The sequence below is a fragment of the Mirounga leonina genome, unplaced genomic scaffold (assembly GCF_011800145.1).
Source record: "Mirounga leonina isolate KUSES-001 unplaced genomic scaffold, KU_Mleo_1.0 Mir_82, whole genome shotgun sequence".
NCBI lineage: Eukaryota > Metazoa > Chordata > Mammalia > Carnivora > Phocidae > Mirounga > Mirounga leonina.
The window spans coordinates 38,668,482-38,682,770 of record NW_023270825.1 but is presented as its reverse complement, the minus strand read 5'-3'; the positions used below and the strand labels follow the sequence as shown (position 1 = coordinate 38,682,770).

At 33.5% G+C, this 14,289-nt stretch overlaps 1 protein-coding gene across 3 annotated transcripts in view; it reads left to right on the top strand.

The window, feature by feature from the left end:
• Positions 1 to 14,289, top strand: part of MNAT1 (MNAT1 component of CDK activating kinase) — a 201,635-nt gene that overhangs the window by 9,000 nt on the left and 178,346 nt on the right. Inside the window, exon 1 of one of the 3 annotated variants that reach the window (XM_034993192.1) lies at positions 9,721 to 10,259. The exons of the other annotated variants lie outside the window; for them this stretch is intronic. The gene's annotated coding sequence lies outside the window, so the exon portion shown is untranslated. Of the gene's footprint in view, positions 1 to 9,720; positions 10,260 to 14,289 lie in introns of those variants that run through there. 3 annotated transcript variants of the gene reach the window in all.

The following is a 14,289-nucleotide window of genomic DNA, read 5'->3' as shown; positions in this document are numbered from 1 at the left end:
GGCAGACGCTTAACGACTGAGCCACCCAGGCTCCCCTAAATAAATAAATCTTAAAAAAAAAGAAAAGAGAGGGTGCCTGGGTGGCTCAGTTGGTTAAGCAACTGCCTTCGGCTCAGGTCATGATCCTGGAGTCCTGGGATCGAGTCCCGCATCGGGCTCCCTGCTCAGTGGGGAGTCTGCTTCTCCCTCTGACCCTCCCCCCTCTCATGCTCTCTCTATCTCATTCTCTCTCTCAAATAAATAAATAAAATCTTAAAAAAAAAAAAAAGAGAAAGAATATCTATGTTCGTGTTTTGACATAACTGGCCAGTTTTATGCCAGCCATTTAACTTTGAATTGATCATTTGTTTGGAATAATTTTTATCTGCCTTTAATCTCTTAAAATTTGGTAATTTAGTTAATAGTTAATAAGATTATTGTGGTCAGTAGTTTTTTTTTTTAAATTTTATTTTATTATGTTAATCACCATAGATTACGTCATTGGTTTTTGATGTAGTGTTCCATGATTCATTGTTTGTGCATAACACCCAGTGCTCCAATCAATACATGCCCGCTTTAATACCCACCACCAGGCTAACCCATCCCCCCACCCCCCTCCCCTCTAGAACCCTCAGTTTGTTTCTCAGAGTCCATAGTGTCTTATGGTTCGTCTCCCCCTCCGATTCCCCCCCTTCATTTTTCCCTTCCTGCTATCTTCTTCTTTTTTTTTTTTTAACATATAATGTATTATTTGTTTCAGTATTGTGGTCAGTAGTTTTGGTCTTTGACTTCACATCATTAATAAAACTCATAAGATACAAAAAATTTAGTCATTTTTGTTAGTTGTAATTGTTCTTTTCCAATATGGGGGAGAGTGCTGAACATTCTATTTACAGAATATGAGTACTTCACTATGGATTGATTATGTTATGGCTGTGATATATATTTTTGGCTTTGACTGGAAGTGATAATTAGTGTACTTTAGTCTTTAAGATGCCATGTGTGCTAATATACTTATTTCAGTTCCTTTTCTTATCTAGTGTAACTTAATGTTATAGTTCTTTAAAACTATAGTTACTAATAGTAATTATGTTATTTGTAATGTGTCTCTTTGTATCTTATCTCCATACTGCTCCTCCTTTCTAATTCTTTTCTTCTTACTGGCAATCCTTTTTAAAGATTCATTTTATCTGCTGTATGGCTTTCTCTCTCTCTCTCTCTCTCTATATATATATATTTTTTTTTTTTTTCTTTTTTCCTGTTTTGGAGGAAAACTTTTGTGAGATTTTGCCTGTAGGTATCAGAAAGTTGCGTAGGAACTTTGGCTTCATGAATGGGCATTCTTTAGGATTTCTTTCCCTAGAAGTTGTATTACCAAATTCGTGTTCTAAGATTCAAACAGGTAATATGAAGCTGTTTATGAGATGTTCACACTTATTTGTTAAAATACAAATTATTTTTTTCTGCAAGAACCTGAAACAGTAGCATATTACTTTCCTTTAGGAATACAAGTATAAACAGAGAGGATTTCTTTTTTTTTTTAAGTTCTTTTTTAAAAAAATATTTTATTTATTTGACAGAGAGAGAGAGAGCACAAGCAGGAGGAGTGGCAGGCAGAGGGAGAGGGAGAAGGAGGCTCCTTGCTGAGCAAGGAGCCCTATGCAGGACTTGATTCCAGGACCCTGGGATCATGACTTGAGCTGAAGGCAGATGCTCAACCGACTGAACCACCCAGACACCTCTAATTTATTTTCTCATTGCCTTTTTTCTGCTTTGGACATAAAATGTTATGTCTAATGAATATGTAATGATAGTCTGCTTGAGTTTGAATCGTAGGTTTGCTACTTATTAGCTGTGTGATTGAGGGAAAATTAGTCATATTTTTTAAGCCTTTGATTGCTCACCTGTACAGTGAGTTTACCAGTAGCCTATATCTCACAAGATTACTGTGAGGATTAGATTAGGCACAGTTCAAGTAAGTTTAAGGATTCAGGTAAATTTAAGAGTAAACTTAATCTGTAATCAACTATAAAGAGTTGTTTTTAGTATTCTAAATGTAGCAACACAGTTTTTAGGTTAAGTGTCAATCTTTTTGGCAATTTACTTCTTGTTTACTTAGCAGTTAGTCCCTGAGATAGTAAATAGAATGAGAATAATTGAAAGAAAATTTAACCCGGGATTTTAATGGTTTTATTCAAGCGTCAAATGTGTTAAGTCTATTTTCAAAGAGAAAAAAGAGTCAATAGTAATTCATTAGTTGTTGCTTACTATTAAATATAAGTTTTCAGTCTCTCTTGTGTACACTCAATAAAATCTCCAGATTACTGATACCCAAACTTGCTTCATCCTAAGAATCATCTTGGGTGCAAGATGATTAAATTACAAATTTCTGGGCTCCAACATAGATCTCTGGGGGAGAGACCTTCTATTTTATACTATCAATCTAGGAGAGTCTTGTGTTCAAGCAGTGTTGGAAGACAAGGTGTGAGTATACAACAGTGAGTGTGGCAGACATGATTACTGCCTGCATTAGTTTTATAGTGTTTGAGCTCTTTTGAGTCATTAAAAGGGAATTAGTTTTTCTCTCTTTACAAGGAAGAAAAGGAAGTTTAGAGTTATAAAAATATTCTTTGTAATTAAGGTGTGAAAGTGGGCTTTAACAAATATGCCACATATTTGTTAAACTATTTGTTGAAAAAGTGCTATTAAAGAAACAGAAACCAGGGGCGCTGGGTGGTGCAGTCTTTTGAGCGTGGTACTCCTGGTTTTAGCTCAGGTTGTGATCTCAGGGTTGTGAGATGGAGCCCTGTGTTCTGCTCTGCGTGGAGTCTGCTTGAGATTCTCTCTCCTTCTTCAACCCCACCTGCTTGTGCTTTCTCTATCTCTCAAATAAATAAATAAAATCTTAAAAAAGAAAACCAGAAACCTGAAATCCTGAAACTTAATTGTCACCATTCTGCTGATTTAGGGGAAGCACATATTTTTTGTGGGTATATCCTAAAGTTATGAATTTTTGTAAGATTAGCATCAAGGGAACAAAAAGTTTAGGTGGTTAAAAATGCATAAATGTTTTTGTGAAGTAGCCACTGAAGAGGAAAGATCTAAATATTAGCCCCATTAGGAAGGTGGAATGTGATGTCTAATTTGGCTGTCATGCTGAACATGGAAGCCTGTGTAAAAGTACATCCCTCAAAGTGTTGTTTTGTCAAAAGGATTGATAGGAAGTTGGCAAACTCAGTTAATTTAAAATTGGAAGGAGTCTAGCAGTCATCTTTTTAGTTCTATTTTACACCTGTCCCCCCCCCCGCCTTTTTTTTTTTTTTTAACAGATGGGAAAACCAAAGCCTATTTAAGGTTAAATGGTTGCATTGCCCACATGGTCAGCTGTACTTTTTTCTTTCTATGTAAATCCCAGTTAAGAATTATTCAATTAAATTTTAACCATGTTTGCTAAATAAAATTCTTATTGATATAACGCAACTAGATTGCAACTCAAACCCATTTATTTATTTATTTATTTATCTATCTATTTATTTATTTATTTTTAAAGGGTTATTTATTTGAGAGAGAGAGAGCACGCAAGCACCCAAGCAAGGAGAGGGGCAGAGGGAGAGGGAGAAGCAGACTCCCCCCTGAGCAGGGAGCCCGACGTGGGGCTCCATCCCAGAACCCTGGGATCATCACCTTAGCTGAAGGCAGATGCTTAACCGACTGAGCCACCCAGGCGCTCCTCAAACCTTTTTAAAAAATGAAAATACTACAATATTATCAAAATCACTTTGATACACTTAGAATAATTTTCTTTTTATGTTTTAGTTTCCAGGATGCTAGCATTAAAAAAAAACTTTAAATGTTCAATAATGACTTTTCCACCAATCCTGTATTTTGCCATATCATCTTATTTGATTGATAATATATAAACAATGTCATAGTATTTGGCTTTTGAGGTATAAACATGCAAATTGGGGGCACCTGGGTGGCTCAGTCGGTTAGGCGACTGCCTTCGGCTCAGGTCATGATCCCAGGGTCCTGGGATCGAGCCCCGCATCGGGCTCCCTGCTCCGCGGGAAGCCTGCTTCTCCCTCTCCCATTCCCCCTGCTTGTGTTCCCTCTCTCGCTGTGTCTCTCTCTGTCAAATAAAATATTTAAAAACAAAAAACAAAAACCAAAAAACAAAACATGCAAATTGGGAAGCCTAAGTGTATTGTTTATACGATGAAATGATTTAGAGGGTAACTAATTATATGCATATTTCATTTTTGATTTGTATCAAGGATATATACTTGTACAAACAAATAAGTGTATTCCCCACAAAAAGACAAGAAAATGTAATATTTATGGACTTTGTTAGAACTGTTTTGAAGTATTAGGTTTTCTTTCATTCACTGTTAGAATATATAAAAAAACCAGAATTTTGAGATGAAGAAAAATGGTTGTATACCTCATTCAGTTTTCTTTAGAACACAAATATGATAGTGGCTATATCATTGAAAATTAATGAAGGCTCCATCAATATGGTGCAGTGCCTCTGCATCACTGATTTATATATATTTAATGAGTTTGCTATTCTAATTTCAGGTAACTGAAGCAAACTGCATCTAGCACTAACTCTGATTTACTTACAAACAATTCATTCCATTAAAATATAAATGCCTTGAAATCTACCAATATTAAGTATAATTTCTTCATAAATAATTCTACAGTGTTTACTTCCAGGCTATAACTAAGTTGTTTCTAAAGAGAGCATCCTTTTTTAGGACTGTTTTAGATAATGTACCAAAACATGTCATTTGATCTTATTTCTTGTTACTGATCTGTGGACTTGGAATAGAAAACATGGGGGAAAAATTTTTAAAAAGTTATAGGATTGTGGTGTGACATGGCAGATGTTATAGTTTTGAGATCTATTGGAGGATACATGAGGAGCATTTTAAGCGTCTATTTCTATGTTCTTTGACATTAGGAATATAACTTTCAATATTTGTATTTATTTTCAAAGGTCTTATTTTAAAATGCTTTTATTTTAAAATGTGTATTGTGTTAGTTTATTGAAAAGATACTATTAAAAACATTTCTAAAAAAATAAAACATTTCTGACAACAGAAAAATAGCATATAATATTTTTACAGAGCATTTATTTTAATTTTTACCTTCTGATTCTTGTGAGTGATTCTACTTAGAAATCAGTTTTATATAATGTGTGGTTTTTATGGAGCTGGAATTTGCTGAGCTACATATTACTTTATTTTTTAGAAGTGCTCATATTGCCAATCAAATGAATACATAATTGATATCTTATAATTTAATAAAATATTGTGTTAGCAGATGAAGATTCTTTATCTATATTTTGTCTATGCCTAATCAGATCATAGTAAAAGGAGTGAGTTTCTCTAGAAAGTTGAGGTTAATAAGCAAAATTTTAAAGACAAAAAATTCTTACTTTAAGGTAGTTTATATTTCTAAGATCTAAACTGTAATACGTTACAGTAGATGTCTCTGCATTATTTGGATTATGAATGTCTTATTTCTCATAATTGTATTTGGCATATTCATTAATAATTAATTCCTTATGGAGGTTAATTGCAAAAAGCAATCTATAATGTGTTGCAGCTAAATGCAAAAACATACGATTTAAAGTAGGAATGGTGTCAGTAATAATAAATTGCTACAGCTAGTATAAGTTTAGTGCTTGTAATTCCCCCTTGGGAAATATATTTTTTGTGCCTCCTATTTGCTTTATGTATTTTGGGTTTATGTTATTTGGAATTAGAATAGAAATGAACATGTTATATGTAGGAGTTAGAATGTAACAAGCTAGAAATTACTGAAATCATATAGGCCAAATGGATTAATAGAATACCTCACAGAAGACATTTACTTAATGTAAATACTACCAGGTGTTTTGTTTTGTTTTCTTTCAAAAGGAAGAGCCAGAAATAAACTTATGCTTTTTGACTATATTCTTTTTACTAGCACTGTTCCCAATTATTGTGTTCATTTATGGGTTTTTGGTTTCTAGATTTTGCTTATAGAAAGACATTTTGGTGCAGTGGTTAAAAGCATCGACTTTGAAATCAAAGAAACTTGAGTTAAATCCTTGTGCTACCACTTACTAGTGACCTGCAGCGAAGGCTTTTTTGACTGACCCCTCGATTCCTAAATCTTTAAAATGGTGCTAAAAATAATGCTACCTGTTTTACAAGCTTGTTGTGAAGGACAGCAATAGGGTAAATTTCTAACAGCAAAATGTGTATTTAAAATTTTGTTAGACATTACTAATTTTTTTTCTTTTTATTTGTTTTACTTATTTCAACTTTCCTGAGGTGGAATTGATGTTCATTAAACTGCACATATTTAAAGTGTATAATTTAATCAGTTTTGACATATTAATAGACCCATGAAGTGGTCACTTAAGATAACAAATATTTCTGTCATCCCCCAGATTTGCTTATGTTTTTTTGTAATCTTCTCTCTACTCCCACCCCCAAGCAGCAACTGATTTGCTTTTTCTTATCATAGAGTAGTTTGCGTTTGCTATTATTTTACATAAAATTATATAGTTTGTTTTATTTTCTGTTTCTTTGGCTTGGCTTCTTTAACACCATTATTCTGAGATTCATCTCTTTTATTGTGTGTATCAGTGGTTCATTCCTCTTTATTACTGAATAACATTCTTGTATAGATATACTAGTTTGTTCATCCATTTACTAGTTAATGGACAGTTGGCTTGTTTCTGGTTACTAGTATTACAAAAGAGCTGCTATGAACTTCATGTAAAAGTTTTTGTATGGACATGTGCTTTTGTTTCTCTTGGGTAAATACCTAGGAGTGGCATATCTGGCTTGCATGGTAGGTGTATGTTTAACTTTTTAAGTTTTCTAGTTTTAGATTTTACATTTATTTATTTATTTTATTTTATTATTTATTTAAAGATTTTATTTATTTATTTGACAGAGAGAGACAGTAAGAGATGGAACACAAGCAGGGGGAGTAGGAGAGGGAGAAGCAGGCTTCCTGCGGGAGCAGGGAGCCCAAAGCGGGGTTTGATCCCAGGACTCTGGGATCATGACCTGAGCCGAAGGCAGATGCTTAATGACTGAGCCACCCAGGCGCCCCTAGATTTTACATTTAGATCTGTGATCCATTTGAAGTTAACTTTTGTATATGGTGTGAGGTAAGAGTGTTCTTTTTTTTTTTTCCTACAGGGATATCTAGGGTATTTAGCACTATTTGTTGAAATGCCTCTCCTTTTTCATTGGATTGCTGTAGCATTTTTGTCAACAGTTGACTAACTATGGGTCTGTTTCTGAACCCTCTGTTCTGTTCCATTGATTTATACCTATCTTTGCTAGTACAGCCAAACTGTTTTAATTACTGCAACTTCATGGTAAGTCTTGAAACTAGGAAGTGTAAGTTCTCCCACTTTGTTTTTTATTTTAAAAATTGCATGGTTATTTTAGGTCATTTGCATTTCTATATAAATTTTAGTATCAGTTTGTCAACTTTTGGTAAAAATGCCTGCTAGAATATTGATTGGGATTGCTTTAAATTGGGAGAGAATTGCCGTCTTGACAATATTGAGTATTCAAATCAATGAATTTGGTGTATCTTTTCATTTATATAAGACTTTAATTTCACTCAGCAGTGTTTTATAGTTTTAAAGTAGAGGTTTTAGACAACTTTTATTGTATTTATTCCTAGGTAATTTTTATTCCTTGGTTCTATATGTGTTGTTTTTAAAAAAATTCACTTTTCAATCATTGGATGAGTTTGGGGTTTTAGGGCAAGGTTTTATTTCCTAGAATATCACTCTTGTTATTCTTAAATTATGTCAGAAAAATATAGCAGACAAACTGCAGTTTGATTTCATTTCATACTTGTAAAGTATTTACACCCTAGTTATCTTAGAAAATTTGGTTATTAGTCATAGAGCTTCTCTTTCTATTCTTAATTCTAGAATATATTAAGCAAAAAGTTAGGAACAGAGAATATGAAATAGGAGAAGCTGTTCATGCATTCCCTGGGTTTTAGATTTTTTTTTTTCTCCCTCTTCCAGGCAGTGCTCTAAGTTTGGTTCTTATTTCAAACTTTCTTTTAGCACTTACTCCTAGTATAGTTGATGATACTAAGTTGAATATGAGGTAATTTTTGCCCAGAGGTCTTACAGCTATGTATGGAAGGTAGACAAATAAAATCTTACAATATAGTGTAGTAATTGTTATGATAAATTGTTGGAGTCATCTGAGGAGCATAATTCAGATGGTGGGGTATAAGGAGTATAGTGGCACCAACAAGTATACCAGAGGGTCCAAGTCAGAAATGTGGAAGTCATTCTCAATTTATGTTCATGGTTTATATCCTAGCGTCCCAAAGTCTTGCCCATACTGTCCCTAAATAACTTTCAGATCACAGGCTTTATAATCATTCTATGATTTTAAAAGATTTTTTTTTGTTTACTTAGAAAGAGCAATTTCTACTTATGTAGATATTTTGTTCCATTAGGGGAATATACTCTCATGGGGATGTAAGTCCTCTAATTAGATTTTGTTTAAATAATAGAAAATTGTAACCAGTTGGGATAGGGAGAAGATAAATGAAACTGAGATGTGAAAAATTAAAGTTGCACACAACTTTTGTGCGGTTAGGTAATATGTGTATTCCAAGTAGGTAATACAGACTTATACCTTAATGAAATCATATGGTCGTATTAATTTGAAATTTGCACAATTGACATCATAGTACACTTTAACCTTGCTTTTTTCAATTAGTGGTAGATCTTGAGTATTAGCAGGAACTACTTTACCTCCTTTTTAGCACTTAATATTTCATTGTATGGATGTTTCTCCTATTGATGAGTATTTAGAAATATGAAATTTTGATAGCTTTCTAAATTTTTTTTTAAAAGATTTTATTTATTTATTTGAGAGAGAGAGAATGAGAGAGAGCACATGAGAGGGGGGAGGGTCAGAGGGAGAAGCAGACTCCCTGCCAAGCAGGGAGCCTGATGCGGGACTCGATCCAGGGACTCCAAGGATCATGACCTGAGCCGAAGGCAGTTGCTTAACCAACTCAGCCACCCAGGCGCCCTAATTTTTTTTTTAATAAAGTGTACCAGTTAATTCCCTACAACAGTATATAAAGGTGCCTGTTTCCCCATACACTTTTGCAACACTGAAAATTTTGTAAAGGCTAAATTGGTTTTAATCTACTGCAGTCACACTTAACACCTTTTGCATTTCATATTTGTATTGAGCAGCAGGTCTCCAATATGATTGTATGAATACAGAAATAAAGTATTTTTTTCCTTGATGTTTGTGCTTTAAGCAAATGCACAGGGTCAAGTTATAGTTTAAAATCATTTGACTTGATGAGTAATATAAGTCTGAAAGAACATTTAGAAATACAGTTGCATGAAATGGCTATTGTTTGTAAGGCATTTATCCACCTCTTATTTTTGTAAAAGAGTCATATTACAATTAGTATGGGATCTATTCTTTGGGCAGCTGGAAAGCAGGACAAGGAAAAATCATTTTCCTCTTGTCCGGTAGAAAGTACATTGTGCCCTCTGGTACCAGACTTGGGTTTTTTTCAGAGGATAATGGATTCCACACAGGTGAGTCAGTCTTTTATGTTCTTACCAGGTGCATTATTGGTTTTCATGATGGCAGTCTAGGTGTTCTCATTCAGCAACGGTTTTAGCAAATTCTGCAAAAGAGCACAAAGAAAAAAACAGAGATTCTCATTTTGAGTACAAGAAATGAATTTCCTAAACCTATTACACTTTTTCTTGCTAGATGTTTATGAACTGTGACTCCTTTGAAAAATGTATGTAATATATGTAGTTTTCTTTCTTTCTTTCTTTCTTTCTTTCTTTCTTTCTTTCTTTCTGCATGGACTCTGTGTTATGATCTATTTATTTAATTTAGAACATGAAGCAAAGTATGTTGACTTAGAAGTTCTTTTCTTGCCCATAAACTGGGTTAAGTTAGAGTGGAAAGGATCCCCTGTTACAGAAGGTAATCCATGTCCCAGATTCTAGGAATAGGCAAGTTTAGATAGTCATCTGAGGTTACCCATCATTTGATATTCACTTGGCTCTCAAATCACAGTACTAAAATACATTTTGGATTTTAGCTAAGGAAAACATTTCAGAGTAATCTTAATGTAGGAACTCTTTGAACAGATTTCTGAGTGAAAACTATAATCTACCTGAGAGTCCTTAATAATTGAGGAAAAGAAAGTACTTGCTACTTTAAAGTTTGGGGTCATCATTTTTTCAGGTTTGCAAGTTGTTTATTTTTCAATTGTTAGCACTAAGGTATGAACTTAAACTATCATACCCCAAAGAGCTTATTTTATGTCCATGTTTAGTAAATATTTCAAAGAGTTGCAATGAAATGTTATTTAGGTTATATTTCTTTGTGGGGAGTACATTTCTTTTTAGGGTTGTATTTTCCTTTTAAAGTTTCATTGCTTTCGTTAAAAAAATACTGAGTACTACTATGTGGCAAGCATACTCATAGTTACAGAATGATACTATCTTTTGTCCTGGTTATTAAGTTTCTTCAGTTATTGAATATAACTAAAGGTTTTATGGGTTGCTTTTCCTTTCTTACATCTTGCTTTGTAAATAATAGCTTAGTTTAAATGTGTTATTTAACCTTTACTTGTGTGGGTTGACTATTTTTAGTATATATAAATAAATGGCCTAGTGGCTAATTGTGGGATCAAACCATCTAGATCTGTGAGTTGATAAATTCTAATTCTGGTACTTTATATTTTGTAGCATTTTTTTTCAAATCAGATATTCGTATTTTCCTCTTTTCCTATGTTTTATTGATTCTATTTTTCTTCAGTTTTTCCCTTTATGTAAATCATCTTCTTGCTTCTCACATAGCAAATTGCTGCTTCAGTTTGAGTCAGTGGCTTTAAGTTTGTAGTGCATCAACTGAAGACCATAATCTCCTCTTTCTTTTGGAAATCTCATGCTTAATTCTCAGGAGAAAAAATCCTATAGAATTCTTTGATATAATTACTGTACTTTCTGGGTAAGTCTCATCTTTATGAGAAAATTTTTAGTTCTTTACTCCAATACTTTGTAATGGATTATAGTTGGTTTCAAATAGATTATCAAGAAAGTGAATGTGGAAGATATTTTAGTACATTCTCTGGTAAAATAGTTCTATGTTATGGGTTCTTTAAGTGGTTTTTCTATGAGTTTTATGTATGTTTCACCGAAAAATGTGACTATCATTTGGCTAGAAATTTATACTGAGCACTGGTATTGTATATAAGCAAAATAAAAAAAGAAAATGAAACATGTTTCTTCTAGCCCAGTTTGCAGTTTGGTTTATCAACTGCTGTATAGAGATAGCTTATTCTCATGTATACACTTTTTAAAGCCCAAAATAACCTATAAATCATCTAGTACAATTTCTTGCTTTTAACGGATGAGAGAATAGATTTTTCTTTTAAAGCTTTTCTGGCACCGAAACTTTGCAAATTCAGATTGGCCTCTTTCTCAGTTAAACTAATAAGTTAGTGAAGTTGAAAAAAATAATATCTAAAGAGTTGATTTATACAGTTCTCATTAGTGCTAATGAAGTTTCTTACTGAGGTTCAAATGAAGTTCTTACTATTATCTTTATCACTCATCTTTAATTGTTAATTTATGAATGAAATGGCTATTGCTGCATTGCTGGTTACTACGAACGCAACAGCTATAGCCTGTGTCATTTTAAATGAATAAAGGGAATGGCTTATACTTTTCTAAAATGTGCGTATATGTTAATTTCTTAGAATCATAGACTGTTTATGTTGGAAGAGATCTTAGAGAGTATCTAGTCCATGTTCCTATCTTATAGATTAATAAACTAAGGTACAAAGTGGTGGAATTATTTGTCTAATCTTCCATGACCATAAAGTATTTTGTATGCTTTCCTCTACTGTGTTTTAGTAAAGTTAGAGACCTTAATGCTAACTGACTCCAACTTTCATTTGGTTAAATTCCAGTTTATGAATGTGTTGTATCATCTGCTTTCCTATTTAGTGTCAGTTATCAAGCAGTGAAAATTCAGAATGCATGGTGAGTAGTAATTGAGCAAAATCATTTCTGTAAACCTATCATTATCTGTAATTTAGAATTACAATGACCAGGAAGCAGTGTTAGTATAAGCATAGTTTAATACATACGTATTAATCCACCTGGCAGAATATAACATTTTAACATACCTTTTAGATCCACAGTGATGGAAAAAAATGATTAAATTGCTTATTGTCAAAACAAAGAACTGCTTTAGATATGGTCATTTAATAAGCTGTTTTGCTTCATGTAAACTAGTTTTGCTTAAGCTTCAGAGATGTAGTCACATGGATTTATCTTTCATTGACAGTTGTTTACTGTCTGGGTTTATGTTTAATGCAGGTGCTGGTGACAGTTCGAGATTCTTGACTCATTGCCCAGCATGGAAAATGATTGGTTTTGTTGGCTATACACAGTACTGTCTTTTAATGTTCACTTTTTAATGCAGTTAAATCTGACTTAATTATTCTCTCTTTATAGTGTTATGAAAGTGTTATGGTAGTGTTGTGATCTACCTGTTTAACTACTGTATATATGTAAAATGAAAAGTTTATATGTACATGGTATTTATTGCAGTATAAAGTTATAAAGTTCAGAAATAGAAAATAAACATCAGATTTATACATTTATACACTTAAATTGTACAATACTGTTATAACCCTCTTTTTCTGGAAGGTCTGTTTGTGTCAGTACATTCTTCCTTTTTCCTTGTTTATGATTTTATGTCTGCAATAACAGTGACCAATTGCTAAGGAAGCCTTTCTTCTCTATTAGATAGTGAAGCTGATTGTCTTTTGATATTATACTGCTTACTGTCAAAGTCTCATAAATAGATAAAACTTACCATAAACAGTTACAAGTTAATTGGTTATTTGGTTTTAGAATCTATATTTTAGCCACTTGTTTTATGTTGAATTAATGAATGTGAAGAGTACCTTAACTAAGGCATTAGAGTTGAATTCAAAGTAGGGAAGATTTGAGACAGATTTAGGAGGTAGATTGAAAGGATTTGGTGATCTGTTGGCTATGAGGCTAAGAAGGAGTAGTCTAGGGGTGCCTGGGTGGCTCAGTTGGCTAAGCATCTGCCTTTGGCTCAGGTCATGATCCTGGGGTCCTGGAATCGAGCAGAGCCGAGCCCCGTGTGTCTCTCCCTCTCCCTCTGCCACTCCCCCTGCTTGTGCTCTCTCACTCCCTGTCTCAAATAAATAAATAAAATCTTAAAAAAAAAAAGTAATCTAGGATAATTCTCACATTTGGGATATTGATGATTAGGTGAAGAATGGGATTTTGAAGATTCAGTGCCTTTCTTTCTGGAACAAGGCAGGGAATATATCAGTAAATAAATAGGCAAATAAATTAACAAATGGTAATAGCTGAAATAGTGGGTTTTGGAATCTAGGTTGGTTATGAAAGGTAGTGTAACTAGGAGTTACCTGAAATTAGGAGAAAAAGGAAGTATCGAAGTATTGGAGGTCTGGGTGAGATCAAGGAGAGCAGTGTAGGTAATGAGGGATTGAAAGCTGATAATTCAGCTTGTGGCCAGAGTTTAGAATATTTTTATTTTATTTTATTTACTTATTTATTTATGATTTTATTTATTTATCTGACAGAGTGTGCACTCACACAAGCAGGGGGAGCGTAGGCAGGAGAGGAAGAAGCAGGCTTCCCGCTGAATAGGGAGCCCTACTCCTGGCTCTGTCTCAGGACCCCGGGATCATGACCTGAACTGAAGGCAGACACTTAACCGACTGAGCCACCAGAGTTTAGAATATAACTAAACAGGCGGATATTGCTGGAGAACTAGTGACAAGAAAGCTAAACACCGGACAAAAAAAGTTTAAGAGAGTAAAAAAAACAGAGCTTCTTAAAATTAAGGTGACTTTGGAAATCGGAGGCATAGCCAGAGTGGTTTATTACTGATGGCTTATATTTACAGTTAAACTGAACATAAAAATCTTGCCCTCTAGCCCACCTAACACATACTGTGCTGTGTTAAAAATTTTTGAACTTAATCATATGACTGGTTTTAGCAGAGGTTGGATGTAACTTTCTTTTAAGTGTAAATACTTTTCTGCATCTATACAATTTAAACCTGCAATCTTAGAAGTATATATATTTTATGATACATACATATTATATATAAAATCTTGACATACAAAAGTAGAAATATAATTTGAAAAAAATATTTTTAAATGAGTCTCTTAACTTTCCATATTTTTAGTGATGTT